Below are 17,675 nucleotides of genomic sequence, written 5' to 3'. Positions count from 1 at the left end.
TTGGTGATTTTGCTAACATAATAAAACCTGTGTTGATTTCATCTCTGTAGCTAGTTTATAGGTTCTTATTTTCTAACATTCAGTTCAGTTCAGTTCAGTTGCTCAGTTGTGTCTGACTCTTTGTGACCCCATGAATTGCAGCACGCCAGGCCTCCTTGTCCATCACCAACTCCCGGAGTTGGTGTTTGCCATCTAGCCATCTCATTCTCTGTTGTCCCCTTCTCCTCCTGACCCCAATCCCTCCCAGCATCAGGGTCTTTTCCAGTGAGTCAACTCTTCGCATGAGGTGGCCAAAGTAACATTACTTCTTAAACATTACAGTAATAAAAATAATCATCATCATAATAATTAACTTTCCCATTTCCCTTTCATTTTCTATAATCCCATTATACCAATAAATATATTATTTTCAGGTTTATTTCTTATCCCTCCAGTTAGAAAGTAAGCTACGTAAAGGTTGTATCACCTTTTTCTCTTAATGAGGGAGGATTACATGGTAGTTATTTACATAATACACATGATAGATTAAACATCTAATTATTCTGAGTGGGGAGAGTATCATGAAGTCAGGTTTTGCTAATTGTAACAAGATGTTTGATAGACTCTGTTTCTGAACTTCTTGGCAAAATTAGCCTATTATGATAATATGAATATCTTGCAGGTTTAGAATAAGATATATTGCATTCTCATCAGTAAAAGTCTTGACAAATGATCTAGCATTAGAAAAATGCATCAGCTTTTTTTTTACAATGAAGTGCTGTGATATCATTATTGTGGTAGTGGTGTAGTATTAGATGGTCAGATGTGTCTGACTCTTTGCAACCCCACAGACTGTAGCCTGTCAGTCTCCTGTGTCTGTGGGATTCTCCAGGCAAGAATAGTGGAGTGGATTGTCATTTCCTTCTCCAGAGGATCTTCCCAACCCGGGATTGAACCCTGGTGTCCTGCATTGCAGGCAACTCTTTACCATTTGAGCTACGGGGAGGATGTGTCATTATTGGGAAGAGGTTAAATGCTTTACCAGAAAGATCCAGAAACAAGTTGAAATTCTAAAAATTTCTTAGAAATATGCTTTGAGGCATCATGGCTGAATGAATAGAGAATAATGTGTTACATGACCTAGATAGGAATTCTAGCTCTATCACTAGCTCTATGAATTTAGCCAAGTTAAATAAAGTCATTAAGCCATGTTTCCACACCTACAAAATAAAAATAATTGCATCCTTTGTGTAAATTTTTGTGAGGATTAACTAGAATAATAAATTGAAAAGTATCTGGAAAAAGAAGATGCTGAACAAACATAATTACTTTCAGTTTCAGATATCAAAGTCAATTTAATGCAGATTATTTGATGTACTGAAGATTATTAATATTCTGAATACAGTGGAGAGAAAATCAAAGGGATTTTAACTATCACAAAAAGCCTACTTGTTCCCTAGTTTGGCTATTTAAAATGTGAATAGCACTTAAAAAACATTTTAAATTCAGTTTTTAAGATAAACATGTGCAGTGACTTTTGGTTCTTGAGAAAATTTAGTCTGATGTTGGTTTTGGCTCTTTCTTAGGTTAATTAGTCTCTTTATCTAAGAGTTAAGCTGCTAGTGACCTTTTCTCTAAGCTAATGGGTATGTTAGGATCTTTAATCTGCTTCCTTTTGGCTTCCTTCTTATAAATTACAGAGTTCAGGAAAAAAGTTCTCTGGTGGGTTGTTTATTACAGGCTTTTATAACAGTCCATTGTTAGTTGAGAATTAACTCTAGAGCTTTTTATTCCTACATATTATAAAAATAGAATAATTGTGCAAAAATGAGTATCAAGGAAACATATGTTATATTTTTAAGTGAGTAGATTGATCTATTACGTGAAGAATTTTTAATTGAAATAGTTGTTTAGTGGGAATTATTTTGACCTTATTGCTGAGTTCCTTCAGGTCAACTTCATACTCTCTCCCCTTCTAGTATTTGTAAAATGATCAATTGCAGTGATTATGTTCAGCTTTATACTGCTAGGCTTATTTATCTAATTAAAATGTCCCAGAGCACAGAACACACATCCTAGAACTACATGAAATATTTGTTACCAGAAGAATGATCTCTTCAATAAATGGTGCTGGGAAAATTGGACAGCTACATGTAAAAAAATGAAATTAGAACATTCTTTAATACCATCACACACAAAAATACCTAAAATGGATTAAAGACCTAACTGTAACACTGGATACTATAAAACTCTTAGAGAAAAATACAGGCGGAACAATCTCTGACATAAATCTCAGCAATATATCTTTTGATCTGTCTCCTACAGTAAGATAAATACAAACAAAAAAATAGGACCTAATCAACTCAAAAACTTTTGATTATCAAAGGAAACCATAAACTAAATGAAAAAACAACCCAAAGAATGGGAGAAAATATTTCTAAATATTGCGAACAACAATTAATCCCCCAAATTTACAAACAGCTCATATAGCTTATGAGCCTCCATGGGCAGAGGAGCCTGGCAGGCTACAGTCCATGGGACAGCAAAGAGTCAGACATGGCTGAGAAATTGAACACATGCAGATCAATATTATAAAAAACCAAACAAACCAAACCAAAATATGAGCAGCAGATCTAAACAGACATTTCTCCACAGAAGGTATACAGAGGGCCAAGAGACACATTAAAAAATACTCAACATCACTATTCAGTCAGTTCAGTTCAGTCGCTCAGTTGTGTCCCCCTTTACTACCCCATGAATCACAGCATGCCAGGCTTCCCTGTCCATCACGAACTCCCAGAATTTGCTCAAACTCATGTTCATTGAGTCAGTGATGCCATGCAGCCATCTCATCCTCTGTCATTCTCTTCTCCTCCTGCCCCCAGTCCCTCCCAGCATCAGGGTCTTTTCCAGTGAGTCAGCTCTTTGCATGAGGTGGCCAGAGTATTGGAGTTTCAGCTTTAGCATCAGTCCTTCCAATGAACACCCAGGACTGATCTTGAGAATGGACTGGTTGGATCTCCTTGCAGTCCAAGGGACTCTCAAGAGTCTTCTCCAACACCACAGTTCAAAAGCATCAGTTCTTCGGTGCTCAGCTTTCTTCACAGTCCAGCTCTCACATCCAGCATGACCACTGGAAAAACCATAGCCTTGATTAGATGGACCTTTGTTGGCAAGGTAATGTCTCTGCTTTTGAATATGCTGTCTAGGTTGGTCATAAATTTCCTTCCAAGCAGTAAGCGTCTTTTAATTTCATGGCTGCAATCACCATCTGCAGTGATTTTGGAGCCCCCCAAAATAAAGTCTGACACTCTTTCCACTGTTCCCCCATCTATTTCTCATGAAGTCATGGGACCAGATGCCATGATCTTCATTTTCTGAATGTTGAGCTTTAAGCCAACTTTTTCACTCTCCTCTTTCACTTTCATCAACAGGCTTTTTAGTTCCTCTTCACTTTCTTCCATAAGGGTGGTGTCATCTGCATCTCTGAGGTTCTTGATATTTCTCCCAGCAATCTTGATTCCAGCTTGTGCTTCTTCCAGCCCTGCATTTCTCATGATGTACTCTGCGTATAAGTTAAATAAGCAGGGTGACAATATACAGCCTTGACATACTCCTTTTCCTATTTGGAACCAGTCTGTTGTTCCATGTCCAGTTCTAACTATTGCTTCTTGACCTGTATACAGATTTCTCAAGAGGCAGGACAGGTGGTCTGGTATTCCCATCTCTTTCAGAATTTTCCACAGTTTATTGTGATCCACACAGTCAAAGGCTTTGGCATAGTCAAGAAAGCAGAAGTAGATGTGTTTCTGGAACTCTCTTGCCTATTCCATGATCCAGCGGATGTTAGAAATTTGATCTCTGGTTCCTCTGCCTTTTCTAAAACCAGCTTGAACATCTAGAAGTTCATGGTTCATGTATTGCTGAAGCCTCGCTTGGAGAATTTTTAGCATTACTTTACTAGCATGTGAGATGAGTGCAATTGTGCGGTAGTTTGAGCATTCTTTTGCATTGCCTTTCTTTGGGATTGGAATGAAAACTGACCTTTTCCAGTCCTGTGGCCACTGCTGAGTTTTCCCAATTTGCTGGCGTATAGAGTGCAGCACTTTCACAGTATCATCTTCCAGGATTTGAAATAGCTCAACGGGAATTCCATCACCTCCACCTGCTTTGTTCCTAGTGATGCTTTCTAAGGCCCACTTGACTTCACATTCCAGGATGTCTGACTCTGGGTGGGAGATCACTCCATCGTGATTATCTGGGTCGTGAAGATCTTTTTTGTACAGTTCTTCTGTGTATTCTTACCACCTCTTCTTAATATCTTCTGCTTCTGTTAGGTCCATACCATTTCTGTCCTTTTATCGAGCCCATCTTTGCATGAAATGTTCCCTTGGTATCTCTAATTTTCTTGAAGAGATCTCTAGTCTTTTCCATTCTCTTGTTTTCCTCTATTTCTTTGCATTGATCTCTGTGGAAGGCTTTCTTATCTCTTCTTGCTATTCTTTGGAACTCTGCATTCAGATGCTTGTATCTTTCCTTTTCTCCTCTGCTTTTCACTTCTCTTCTTTTCACAGCTATTTGTAAGGCCTCCCCAGACAGCCATTTTGCTTTTTTTTTCATTTCTTTTCCATGGGAATGGTTTGATCCCTGTCTCCTGTACTATGTCACGAACCTCCTTCCGTAGGTCATCAGGCATGCTGTCTATCAGATATAGTCCCTTAAATCTATTTCTCCCTTTCACTGTATCATCGTAAGGGATTTGATTTAGGTCATATCTGAATGGTCCATTGGTTTTCCCCACTTTCTTCAATTTAAGTCTGAATTTGGCAATACGGAGTTCATGATCTGAGCCACAGTCAGCTCCCAGTCTTATTTTTGCTGACTCTATAGAACTTTTCCATCTTTGGCTGCAAAGAATATAATTAATCTGATATCGGTGTTGACCATCTGGTGATGTCCATGTGTAGAGTCTTCTCTTGTGTTGTTGGAAGAGGGTGTTTGCTATGACCAGTGCGTTCTCTTGGCAAAACTCTATTAGCCTTTGCCCTGCTTCATTCCGTATTCCAAGGCCAAATTTGCCTGTTACTCCATGTGTTTCTTGACTTCCTACTTTTGCATTCCAGTCCCCTATAATGAAAAAGACATCTTTTTTGGGTGTTAGTTCTAAAAGGTCTTGTAGGTCTTCATAGAACCGTTTAGCTTCAGCTTCTTCAGTGTTACTGGTTGGGGCATATGCTTGGATCACCGTGATATTGAATAGCTTGCCTTGGAAACGAATAGAGATCATTCTTTCGTTTTTGAAATTGCATCCAAGTACTGCATTTTGGACTCCTTTGTTGACCATGATGGCTACTCCATGTCTTCTAAGGGATTCCTGCCCACAGTAGTAAATATAATAGTCATCTGAGTTAAAGTCACCCATTCCAGTCCATTTTAGTTCACCGATTCCTAGAATGTCGACATTCACTCGCCCTCTCCTGTTTGACCACTTCCAATTTGCCTTGATTCATGGACCTGACATTCCAGGTTCCTATGCAATATTGCTCTTTACAGCATCAGACCTTGCTTCTATCACCAGTCACATCCACAGCTGGGTATTGTTTTTGCTTTGGCTCCATCCCTTCATTCTTTCTGGAGTTATTTCTGCACTGTACTCCAGTAGCATATTGGGTACCTACTGACCTGGGGATTTCCTCTTTCCTCTTCTAGTATTGTATCATTTTGCCTTTTCATACTGTTCATGCGGTTCTCAAGGCAAGAATACTGCAGTGGTTTCCTATTCCCTTCTCCAGTGAACCAGATTCTTTCAGACCTCTCCAACATGATCCATCTGTTGGGTGGCCCCACACAGCATGGCTTAGTTACATTGAGTTAGACAAGGCTGTGGTCCGTGTAATCAGATTGGCTAGGTTTCTGTGTTTATGGTTTCAGTGTGTCTGCCCTCTGATGCCCTCTCACAACACTTACCGTCTTACTTGGGTTTCTCTTACCTTGGATGTGGGGTATCTCTTCATGGCTGCTCCAGCAAAGTGCAGCCGCTGCTCCTTACCTTGGATGAGGGATATCTCCTCACGGCTGCCCTTCCTGACCTTGAACATGGAGTAGCTCCTCTTGGCCCTCCTGCTCCCACGCAGCTGCTGCTCCTTGGATGGACATCACTATTAGAAAAAGACAAATCAAAACTACAATGAGATATCACTTCACAGCAGTCAGAATGGCCATCATCAAAAAGTCTACAAACAATAAAGACTGGAAAGGGTGTGGAGAAAAAGGAACCCTCGTTTCTAAATGTTTCCTGTAAATCTAAATTGGAGCAACCACTATGGAGCAATCCCTCTGCTGGGCATATGTATCCAGAGATAACCAATGGATTGAAAGCAGCCCAATCTCCATTGCAGTGTAGTTTATAAAAGCCAGTACATGGGAAAACAAACTAAATGTCCATTGTCAGATGACTGGATAAAGAAAGTGTGGTGTACACACACACACACACACACACACACACACACACACACAATGTAATACTACTCAGCCATAAAAAAGAATGAAATAATTCCATTTGCAGTAACACAGATGAAACTAGAGATTATCATACATAGTGATGTAAGTCAGAGAAAGGCAAATATCATATGATATCACTTAAATGTGGGGAAAGCTAAAAAATGATACAAATAAACTCGTTTACAAAACAAAAACAGACTCACAGACTTAGAGAATGTATTTAGGGTTACTAGGAGGGAAGGGTGTGCTGGGGGACAGATTGGCATTTGTGATTGACATATACACCCTGGTATATTTAAAATAGATAACCATCAAAGCGGGCTTCCCTGATGGCACAGATGGTGAAGAATCCACCTGCAATACAGGAGACCCTTATTGGATCCCTGGATCAGGAAGATCCCCTGGAGAAGTGAGCTACCTACTCCAGTAGTCTTGCTTGCAGAATCCCAGGAACAGAGGAGCCTTGTGGGCTGCAGTCCATGGGGGTCCCAAAGAGTTGGACATGACAGAGTGACTAAGCACATACACACACACATACACACACATACACACACACACACACCCAACAAGTACCTATTGTATAGCAGGGGGAACCCTGCTCAATACTCTGTATTAACCTAAATGGTAAAAGATCATGTAGGAGGGTTCCTTTTTCTCCATCCCCTTTCCAGTATTTATTGTTTCTAGACTTTTTGATGTTGGCCATTCTGACTGCTGTGAGGTGATATCTCATTGTAGTTTTGATTTATCTTTTTCTAATAGTGATGTTGAGTATTTTTTAATGTGCCTTTTGGCCATCTGTATATTTTCTTTGGAGAAATGTCTGTTTAGATCTGTTGCTCATTTTTTGGTTTGATTGTTTTGTTTTTTATTATATTGAGCTGCATGTGCTCAGTTGCTCAGCCGTGTCTGACTCTTTGCGGCCCCATGGACTGTAACCTGCCAGGCTCCTCTGCCCATGGAGGCTTATGAGCTGTATGAGCTATTTGTACATTTTGGAGATTAATCCTTTGTTGGTCACATCATTTACAAATATTTTCTCCCATTCTTTGGGTTGTCTTTTCATTTAGTTTATGGTTTCCTTTAATGTGCAAAAGTTTTTGAGTTTGATTAGGTCCCATTTGTTTATTTTGTTTGTATTTCTCTTACTGTAGGAGACAGATCAAAATAGATATTGCTGGGATTTATGTCAGAAATTTGGAGAAGGCCCTGGCGACCCACTCCAGTACTCTTGCATGGAAAATCCCATGGACAGAGGAGCCTGGTAGGCTGCAGTCCATGGGGTATCTAAGAGTCAGACACACCGGGTGACTTCACTTTCACTTTTTACTTTTATGCATTGGAGAAGGAAATAGCACCCCACTCTAGTGTTCTTGCCTGGAGAATCCCAGTGGGGGAGGAGCCTGGTGGTCTGCCGTCTATGGGGTCACACAGAGTCAGACATGACTGATGTGACTTAGCAGCAGCAGCAGCATGTCACAGATTGTTCTGCCTGTATTTTCCTGTAAGAGTTTTATAGTATCCAGTGTTACATTTAGGTCTTTATTTGTGTCTGCTATAGATAGCATATTTGGGATGTTATTGTTGTTATTTTTATCTAATGTAACAATCTTTTTTGATTGGATTAACTTATACATTAAATATCTAATCTTATTATTGATATGGTTGACTTTTTGTCTGTCTTTTAAAGTTAAGCATTATACACAAATATTAATATGTATTAGTTATTTTCTTAGTGGTTGTGCTAAGACTTATAGTATACATCATAGTTTATTAGAATCTACCTCAGAGTTATATGCAAAATAATATAATAAATGCATATTATTTTATGCAGTTACCTTAAATCAGTTAAGACAAGAAAGATCTTCACGACGAAGATAATCACGATGGTGTGATCACTCACCTAGAGCCAGACATCCTGGAATGTGAAGTCAAGTGGGCCTTAGAAAGCATCACTAGGAACAAAGCTAGTGGAGGCGATGGAATTCCAGTTGAACTATTTCAAATCCTGGAAGATGATGCTGTGAAAGTGCTGAACTCAATATGCCAGCAAATTGGGAAAACTCAGCAGTGGCCACAGGATGGGGAAATGTCAGTTTCATTCCAATCCCAAAGAAAGGCAATGCCAAAGAATGCTCAAACTACTGCACAATTGCACGCATCTCACATGCTAGTAAACTAATGCTCAAAATTCTCCAATCCAGGCTTCAGCAATACATGAACTGTGAAATTCTAGATGTTCAAGCTGGTTTTAGAAAAGGCAGAGGAACCAGAGATCAAATTTCTAACATCCGCTGGATCGTGTGAAAAGCAAGAGAGTTCCAGAAACACATCTACTTCTGCTTTCTTGACTATGCCAAAGCCTTTGACTGTGTGGATCACAATAAACTGTGGAAAATTCTGAAAGAGATGAGATCACCTGACCTGCCTCTTGAGAAACCTATATTCAGTTCAGGAAGCAATAGTTAGAACTGGACATGGAACAATAGACTGGTTCCAAATAGGAAAAGGAGTAGGTCAAGGCTGTATATTGTCATCCTGCTTATTTAACTTATATGCAGAGTACATCATGAGAAATGCAGGGCTGGAAGAAGCACAAGCTGGAATCAAGATTGCCAGGAGAAATATCAAGAACCTCAGAGATGCAGATGCCACCACTCTTATGGCAGAAAGTGAAGAGGAACTAAAAAGCCTGTTGATGAAAGTGAAAGAGGAGAGTGAAAAAGTTGGCTTAAAGCTCAACATTCAGAAAACGAAGATCATGGCATCCGGTCCCATCTCTTCATGAGAAATAGATGGGGAAACAGTGGAAAGAGTGTCAGACTTTATTTTGGGGGGCTCCAAAATCACTGCAGATGGTGACTGCAGCCATGAAATTAAAAGATGCTTACTCCTTGGAAGGAAAGTTATGACCAACCTAGATAGCATATTCAAAAGCAGAGACGTTGCTTTGCCAACAAAGGTCCATCTAGTCAAGGCTATGGTTTTTCCAGTGGTCATGCTGGATGTGAGAGCTGGACTGTGAAGAAAGCTGAGCGCCGAAAAATTGATCCTTTTGAACTGTGGTGTTGGAGAAGACTCTTGAGAGTCCCTTGTACTGCAAGGAGATCCAACCAGTCCATTCTGAAGGAGATCAGCCCTGGGTGTTCTTTGGAAGGAATGATGCTAGAGCTGAAACTCCAGTACTTTGGCCACCTCATGCGAAGAGTTGACTCATTGGAAATGACTCTGATGCTGGGAGGGATTGAGGGCAGGAGGAGAAGGGGACGACAGAGGATGAGATGGCTGGATGGGATCACTGACTTGATGGATGTGAGTTTGGGTGAACTCCTGGAGTTGGTGATGGACAGGGAGGCCTGGCATGCTGCGATTCATGGGCTCGCAAAGAATTGGATACGACTGAGTGACTGAACTGAACTAACTGAACTGAAGAGAAGAAAGGAGAAGATGCGATTATATAGTTTTCTAACTACCTTTACCTACATGCTTTGTTTTTTGCTTTGGGTTCAAATACTTCGGGGTATCATTTGCTTTCAGCCTTAAGAACTTCCTTAAGTATTTCTTAAAAGATGGATGTACTGACAATGAATTCTGTCGGTGTGTGTTGATTATTTTGCTGACTATGAGATGCTTAACTGAAATTTTTTTTCCCTTTCAGCAGTTTGCTTGAAGCATCTCACTGCTTGATTTTCTCCATTGTTTTTCATGAAAATACAGGTGGTGTTCTTATTCAAGTTTCCTAGTACATGACAAATTATTCTCTCTTGTTGCTTTCAAGATTTTCTTTTGTTGTTGTTTGCTTATTTATATGTTTAGTGATTTTGCCTGTTTAGTGAAGTGCATTTCACTCAGTGTGTAGCCTCTGGTATAGTTCCTCTTCAGAGGCGCAGTCTTGGGCATTCGCATAGTCACCATGACCTTTTCTCCTACCCTAGGAGTATTCTCTTTAGCTGCATTTTCCGCTGATTCTCCCTGTTAAAACTTCTAGCTTTTTTTTTTACTGCTATACATCTTGGTCTCATAGAATTACCAGCCTCCTCTCATTTCTCACCATAGAATCCTCATTCCTTTCAGTAGTATCATTTCTCTTGTACTTTCTGTGCTCTGACCCAATAAAGTCACCTCCATTCTGGAGACCTATGGGACATTCGTTCTTTATGGCTTGTCTCTCCTTCTAGGAAGAACATCTGAACAAGTACTCCAAATATAGGGATAGGTTAGTGACCTGCTTCCCTCAGAGTAACGTTTTTGCTCTAATGAGTTTGGTACCTGGCAGGTATGATAGCCCGTGTGTTTCTCTTGATCTTGAATGTGCAAGCTAGGAGCTTACTTAAAAATGGTGATCAAGGCCAAGTATAGTCATCCAGTCACAGCCAGGGTACTCTTGCACCCTGTGAGAGGGGAATGAGTAGAAGGATGCCAGAGCCTTTGGCTGTTTTTGCTTTGGCAACACAGAGCCGGGCAGAATGAGGGAAGCTGGTGACCTGCTCTTCCTGGGGTAAAGCCATAGCCCTGGACAAGATCTGTGGGGAGATAGAATCTTGTGCTCTTGGCTACAAATGCTTATAATGGAGCTTCCATCAGTTTGAGCTGAGTAAGGGGAGTGTGTTGTGACTCAAATGCCACAGATGCTCACTGTTTCCATTGATTTTGTTGAATAAGTGTTTCTCATGTTGTATATTATTAGGACAGTTTCCTGAATTTTTAAGTGGTTGCTTTATTTAATGTTTACTTGTTATAGTTCTTCCACTGGGGAGAAGGGTCCACAGAGCCTTTTATAACTCCATCTGTAAGTACTCTCACAAATCTTCCCCCCACCCCTTTCTGCACAGTATGTTTTCTACAGATGATCATTATGAAGTTGAAATAGTCAAGTTGATGAGACTTTGAATGGATATGAAAACCAAAGACTTTCACAGAGATTCACTATATATTATTTATTCTTTGAATTTATAAAACACTTTATTGTAGGGAGCTGAAGTGTTTTTCGTTACTTGATAATGCTTACCAAATATGTGTGAAAAGCAAAACTTTGATCTAAATTGTGGGCAGTTTTGATTAACCTCAGTTCAGTTTAGTTCAGTCGCTCAGTCGTCTCTGACTCTTTGTGACCTGCAGTAGGCCAGACTTCCCTGTCCATCACACACTCCTGGAGCTTACTCAAACTTATGTCCATTGAGTCAGTGATGCTCTCCAACCATCTCATCCTCTGTTGTCCCCTTCTCCTCCCAATTAACCTAGCCCAAATCTTTTTTTAAAAAGAAAGTTGGATATTCCAATCTGAATGATGCTGTTTTTTTTTTTTTTTTAAGATCAATATCCACAGGAGGCTAACATAGACATGTTTAACTGAATGTTACTGATACCCTCATAAAGTCTGGAAATGTAGCATATATTTAAGATGTGAAGGTCTATATCCGTACTGTTTTAAGTAAAGCAAATGTATAAAAGTGGAAGTTAGAATAGATACATTTATGAAAAATTTATTATTTTTAAAATAAGGAATCCTAAGAGTTCCTTCAGTAGATTCTTCCTGTAGTGTTCTTTTGTGAATGTTTAGTGAACATTTATCTTCATTTACAAAAACTTATATATGTTTATAAAAAAAGTGTATATTGATACATATATTCCTTTTCAGGAACATATTTTTCCTACTTATACTTTTTCTGTCTCTGCTAGTAAGTGCCCTTTTCTGCAGTGAAATGATAGATTTTTTAGAAGCGTACATCAAGAAAAATCTACTGTAGTGCTTTTCATCAAAAAGTAACCATATTTTAATAAACACTGTCTCCCAGTCCTTATTAAAATACCACGAGAGTTCCAATTTACTCATTTAGAAAAAAATAATAATGATTACATAGACAGAACTATTTTAATCAGCATGATCATCATATATTTTTCTCATTAGAGAGATCTACATGGGAAGGAAAAATCACAATTAGAAGATTGCTTGGTGACTGTGGAATCTGAACAATAGTTAATCTTTGATAATGGGAATATTTAATAGTATGAAATAATTTTTGGGCTATTTTTTTTTCTTTACCCTCTCTTCTGTCTATAAAATTGAATCAATTTGTAGTAATACAGGCTATAAAAATTAGAGCATATCAACCATAAGGATAACAATTCTGAAAATTCAGTGTACAAATAAACAATGGTAAATACATAATTTTGACATTTACAGCAATATTTTGCAACCTTAACATTTGAATGTTCTAACAATTTCAGATGTCTATTTCTAGAATAAGCTTTCAGAATCTGATTACAGAATAGATGTCCAGCCTTTAAATGTATCATACTACACTGAACTTATAACTGTTGCCTATCACCCAAAGAAGTGTAAAAGAGCACAGTCTAGGCAAGGAAAGTCTTTAAAAAATAGATAACTTATAGCCAGTATGCAAGTATGATATCTAGCATTTGATTTCTGTGTTTCAGATACTGTTCACGTTACCGGTGTAATGTTGTTTCTATAGGTAGGAACCCATACGTTTTTAGAAGAGAAAACTAAAGCTGTGTATGTTTATATAACTTACCTAAAATTTATAGTTAGTTGCGAAAAGCAAAGGAGAAAAGGAAAGATACAAGCATCTGAATGCATAGTTCCAAAGAATAGCAAGAAGAGATAAGAAAGCCTTCTTTAGCGATCAATGCAAAGAAATAGAGGAAAACAACAGAATGGGAAAGACTAGAGATCTCTTCAAGAAAATTAGAGATACCAAGGGAATATTTCATGCAAAGATGGGCTCGAAAAAGGACAGAAATGGTCTGGACCTAGCAGAAGCAGAAGATATTAAGAAGAGTAAGAATACACAGAAGAACTGTACAGAAAAGATCTTCACGACCAAGATAATCATGATGATGTGATCACTAATCTAGAGCCAGACATCTTGGAATGTGAAGTCAAGTGGGCCTTAGAAAGCATCACTAGGAACAAAGCTAGTGGAGGTGATGGAATTCCAGTTGAGCTATTTCAAATCCTGGAAGTTGATGGTGTGAAAGTGCTGCACTCAATATGCCAGCAAATTTGGAAAACTCAGCAGTGGCCACAACTGGAAAAGGTCAGTTTTCATTCCAATTCCGAAGAAGGGCAATGCCAAAGAATGCTCAGACTACAGCACAATGGCACTCATCTCACATGCTAGGAAAGTAATGCTCAAAATTCTCCAAGGCAGGTTTCAGCAATATGTGAACCTGATGTTCAAACTGGTTTTAGAAACGGCAGAGGAACCAGAGATCAAATTACCAACATCCACTGGATCATGGAAAAAGCAAGAGAGTTCCAGAAAAACATCTACTTCTGCCTTCTTGACTATGCCAAAGCCTTTGACTGTGTGGATCACAATAACCTGTGGAAAATTCTGAAAGAGATGGGAATACCAGAGCACCTGACCTGCCTCTTGAGAAATCTGTATGCAGGTCAGGAAGCAACAGTTAGAACTGGACATGGAACAACAGACTGGTTCCAAATAGGAAAAGGACTACGTCAAGGCTGTATATTGTCACCCTGCTTACTTAACTTATATGCAGAGTACATCATGAGAAACGCTGGACTGGAAGAAGCACAAGCTAGAATCAAGATTGCCAGGAGAAATATCAATAACTGCAGATATGCAGATGACATGACCCTTATGGCAGAAAGTGAAGAGGAACTAAAAAGCCTCTTGATGAAAGTGAAAGAGGAGAGTGAAAAAGTTGGCTTAAAGCTCAACATTCAGAAAATGAAGATCATGGCATCCGGTCCCATCACTTCATGGGAAATAGATGGGGAAACAGTGGAAACAGTGTCAGACTTTATTTTGGGGGCTCCAAAATCACTGCAGATGGTGATTGCCACCATGAAATTAAAAGACGCTTACTGCTTGGAAGGAAAGTTATGACCAACCTAGATAGTATATTCAAAAGTAGAGACATTACTTTGCCTACTAAGGTCTGTCTAGTCAAGGCTATGGTTTTTCCTGTGGTCATGTATGGATGTGAGAGTTGGACTGTGAAGAAGGCTGAGTGCTGAAGAATTGATGCTTTTGAACTGTGGTGTTGGAGAAGACTCTTGAGAGTCCCTTGGACTGCAAGGAGATCCAACCAGTCCATTCTGAAGGAGATCAGCCGTGGGATTTCTTTGGAAGGAATGATGCTAAAGCTGAAACTCCAGTACTTTGGCCACCTCATGCGAAGAGTTGACTCATTGGAAAAGACTCTGACGCTGGGAGGGATTGGGGGCCGGTGGTGAAGGGGATGACAGAGGATGAGATTGCTGGATGGCGTCACGGACTTGATGGACGTGAGTCTGAGTGAACTCCGGGAGATGGTGATGGACAGGGAGGCCTGGCGTGCTGTGATTCATGGGGTTGCAAAGTTCGGACATGACTGAGCGACTGAACTGAACTGAACTGAACTGAATGATGGGACTGTGGTATTTACCCCAGTAGTCCTAACTCCAGATTTCTCATCCTTATGTGGCCACATTGCATCTAAAAATATGTAAATGTTTTTCTAGCTTTCATGGATTTGAAAATTAGGCTTATGACATTGTTCCAGTTCCAACTGGAATTATCTCAGTTTTTTTAACTTAGCCTTAAAAGCAGTGGTAGAGATCATTCCTAAAGTCATAGAAATTTCCAGCAGTCCTTATAGACCTGGCCCATTCTATAACTGCAAAAATACGTAATGGAGAAGATAGTTGAGATGCAGAAGACTATAAGAATGATATCCAAATCATGGTGCTCCAGGCATTATTCTAGTGCTTTATGCATATTATGTCATTTAATCCATAGTAAAATTCTGTGGAGTGGGCATTATTGCCTCCAGAAAAAGAAACAGAGTAAGAGGACCCAACTGTGTGCTTTGGATACATTCAGTTCAGTTGCTCAGTCGTGTTCGAGATGTTCGACACTTTGTGACCCCATGAACTGCAGCATGCCAGGCTTACCTGTCCATCACCAACTCCCAGACCTTGCTCAAACTCATGTCCATCGAGTTCGTGATGCCATTCAACTGTCTCATTCTCTGTCATCCCGTTCTCCTCCTGCCTTCAGTCTTTCCCAGCATCAGGGTCTTTTTGATTGAGTCAGTTCTTCATCTCAGATGGTCGAAGTATTGGAGCTTCAACTTCAGCATCAGTCCTTCCAATGAATATTCAGGACTGATTTCCTTTAGGATTGACTGGTTTAACTCCTTGCAGTCCATGTCTCCAACACCACAGTTCAAAAGCATCAGTTTTTCATTACTCAGCTTTCTTTATGGTCCAACTCTCACATCCATATAGACTACTGGAAAAACCATAGCTTTGACTAGACAGACCTTTGTTGGCAAAGTAATGTCTCTGCTTTTTAATATGCTGTCTAGGTTGGTCATAGCTTTTCTTCCAAGCATCTTTTAATTTCATGGCTGCAGTCACCATCTGCAGTGATTTTGGAGCCCCCCAAAAATAAAGTCTGTCACTATTTCCATTCTTTCCCCATCTATTTGCCATAAGTAAAGGGACTGGATGCCATTATCAGCTTTTTTGAATGTTTAGTTTTAAGCCAGCTTTTTTACTCTCCTCTTCCACCTTCATCAAGAGGCTTTTTAGTTCTTCTTTGCTTTCTGCCATAAGGGTGGTGTCATCTGCATATTTGAGGTTATTGATATATCTCCCAGTAATCTTGATTCCAGCTTGTGCTTCATTCAGCCCGGGATTTCTCATGAAAGGAAAAGGAAAGCGAAGTCACTCAGTCATGTCCAACTCCTTGCGACCCCATGAACTGCAGCCTCCCAGGCTCCTCTGTCCATGGGATTTTCCAGGCAAGAGTACTGGAGCAGGTTGCCATTTCCTTCTCCAGGGGATCTTCCCAACAAGGGATCGAACCTGGGTCTCCTGCATTGCAGGCAGACGCTTTACCCTCCAAGCCACCAGGGAAAAGGTATTTCTCATGATGTACTCTGCATCTAAGTTAAATAAGCAAGATGACAATATACAGCTTTGACATACTCCTTTCCCAATTTGGAACCAGTCCGTTGTTCCATGTCTGGTTCTAACTGTTGCTTCTTTACCTGTATATAGGTTTCTCAGGAGTTGGGTGAAGTTGTCATTAGTCCCACCATAGAGCCGCTGAGCAGACAACCCACAAACTGCAGAACAATTATACCAAAGAAATTCTTGCACTGTTAAGAAAGTTCTAGGACCTGCAAAGATTTCCCAACCTGAGGATCCAGCAAAAGGACTGAGATTGTGCCCATTGGTCCCAAGGTTATTGCTCTTTCCAATAATTACAGTCATATCCTAAAATGTTCATTGAGTGTTTGGCACTGCAGGCTCTTTGAATAAGCTGTCATCAAAGTGTTTTTCTGGAGACAGTTATTATTAACCCTATATAAAGGATAAGAAGCTAGACTCAGAAAGATTAGTCATAAGAAATAAGTATACATAGCTCACCTTGTGATTGCTGTGGTGGATTAATAAACAGTATAAGCAAAATGTGGATCACTAATAGTTTTACTTATTTATTGTTATAGAAGTTCATGGTAGTATTAATATTGGATATAAAACTTATTAATACTTGAAAATTAACATTAGTTTAGCAAATTGAGGACAGGGACCCTGTATAGTTTTCTTTTAATTTCTAAAACATGACACATAATGGCCACTCAATAGATATTTATAAAGAAGCAAACAAAATGTACTTGGTGTAATTAAAATGCAAATGAACAAAGGTGAGATTTATATGGGTTATGATGGTGGAAAATTAGAGATTCATTTTGGGCTATATAACATACAGATTCTATTAATTTAAATACTTAGAAAACAAATCAGACAAGATAGATAGATAGTTAAATAAATCTAAAGAAATTATAAATGAAATGTGGAACCCTATGTCCATACTGCACTTTAAGCAAATCAAATATGTAAATGCTAAATTTATGACAGGTACAGTTATGAAAGTTTATTTATTTTATTAAAGTTTTCTAAGACTGTCCATTCTTTTTTCTTTTTTTTTAATTAAAGTATAGTTGATTTACAATATTAGTTGCAAGTGTACAACATAATGACTCAATATTTTTATAGATTATATGCCAATTAAAGTTATTACAAAATAATGGCTATTTTTCCTTGTGCTATACAACGTATCTTTGTTGCTTATTTATTTTGTACATAGTAATTTGTATCCCCTAATCCCATAGCCCTGTCTGGCACCTCCTCTCTTTCCTTTCCCCAC

The 17,675-nt window shown here is 39.2% G+C and overlaps 1 protein-coding gene across 2 annotated transcripts in view; it reads left to right on the top strand.

Moving 5' to 3' along the window:
• Nucleotides 1-17,675, top strand: part of CCSER1 (coiled-coil serine rich protein 1) — a 975,365-nt gene that overhangs the window by 104,742 nt on the left and 852,948 nt on the right. The gene's annotated exons all lie outside the window — the stretch shown is intronic.

The sequence above is a fragment of the Oryx dammah genome, unplaced genomic scaffold (assembly GCF_014754425.2).
Source record: "Oryx dammah isolate SB20612 unplaced genomic scaffold, SCBI_Odam_1.1 HiC_scaffold_3, whole genome shotgun sequence".
Classification (NCBI taxonomy): domain Eukaryota; kingdom Metazoa; phylum Chordata; class Mammalia; order Artiodactyla; family Bovidae; genus Oryx; species Oryx dammah.
The sequence above is the reverse complement of the archived record's forward strand: the minus strand, read 5'-3'. Positions and strand labels throughout refer to the sequence as shown.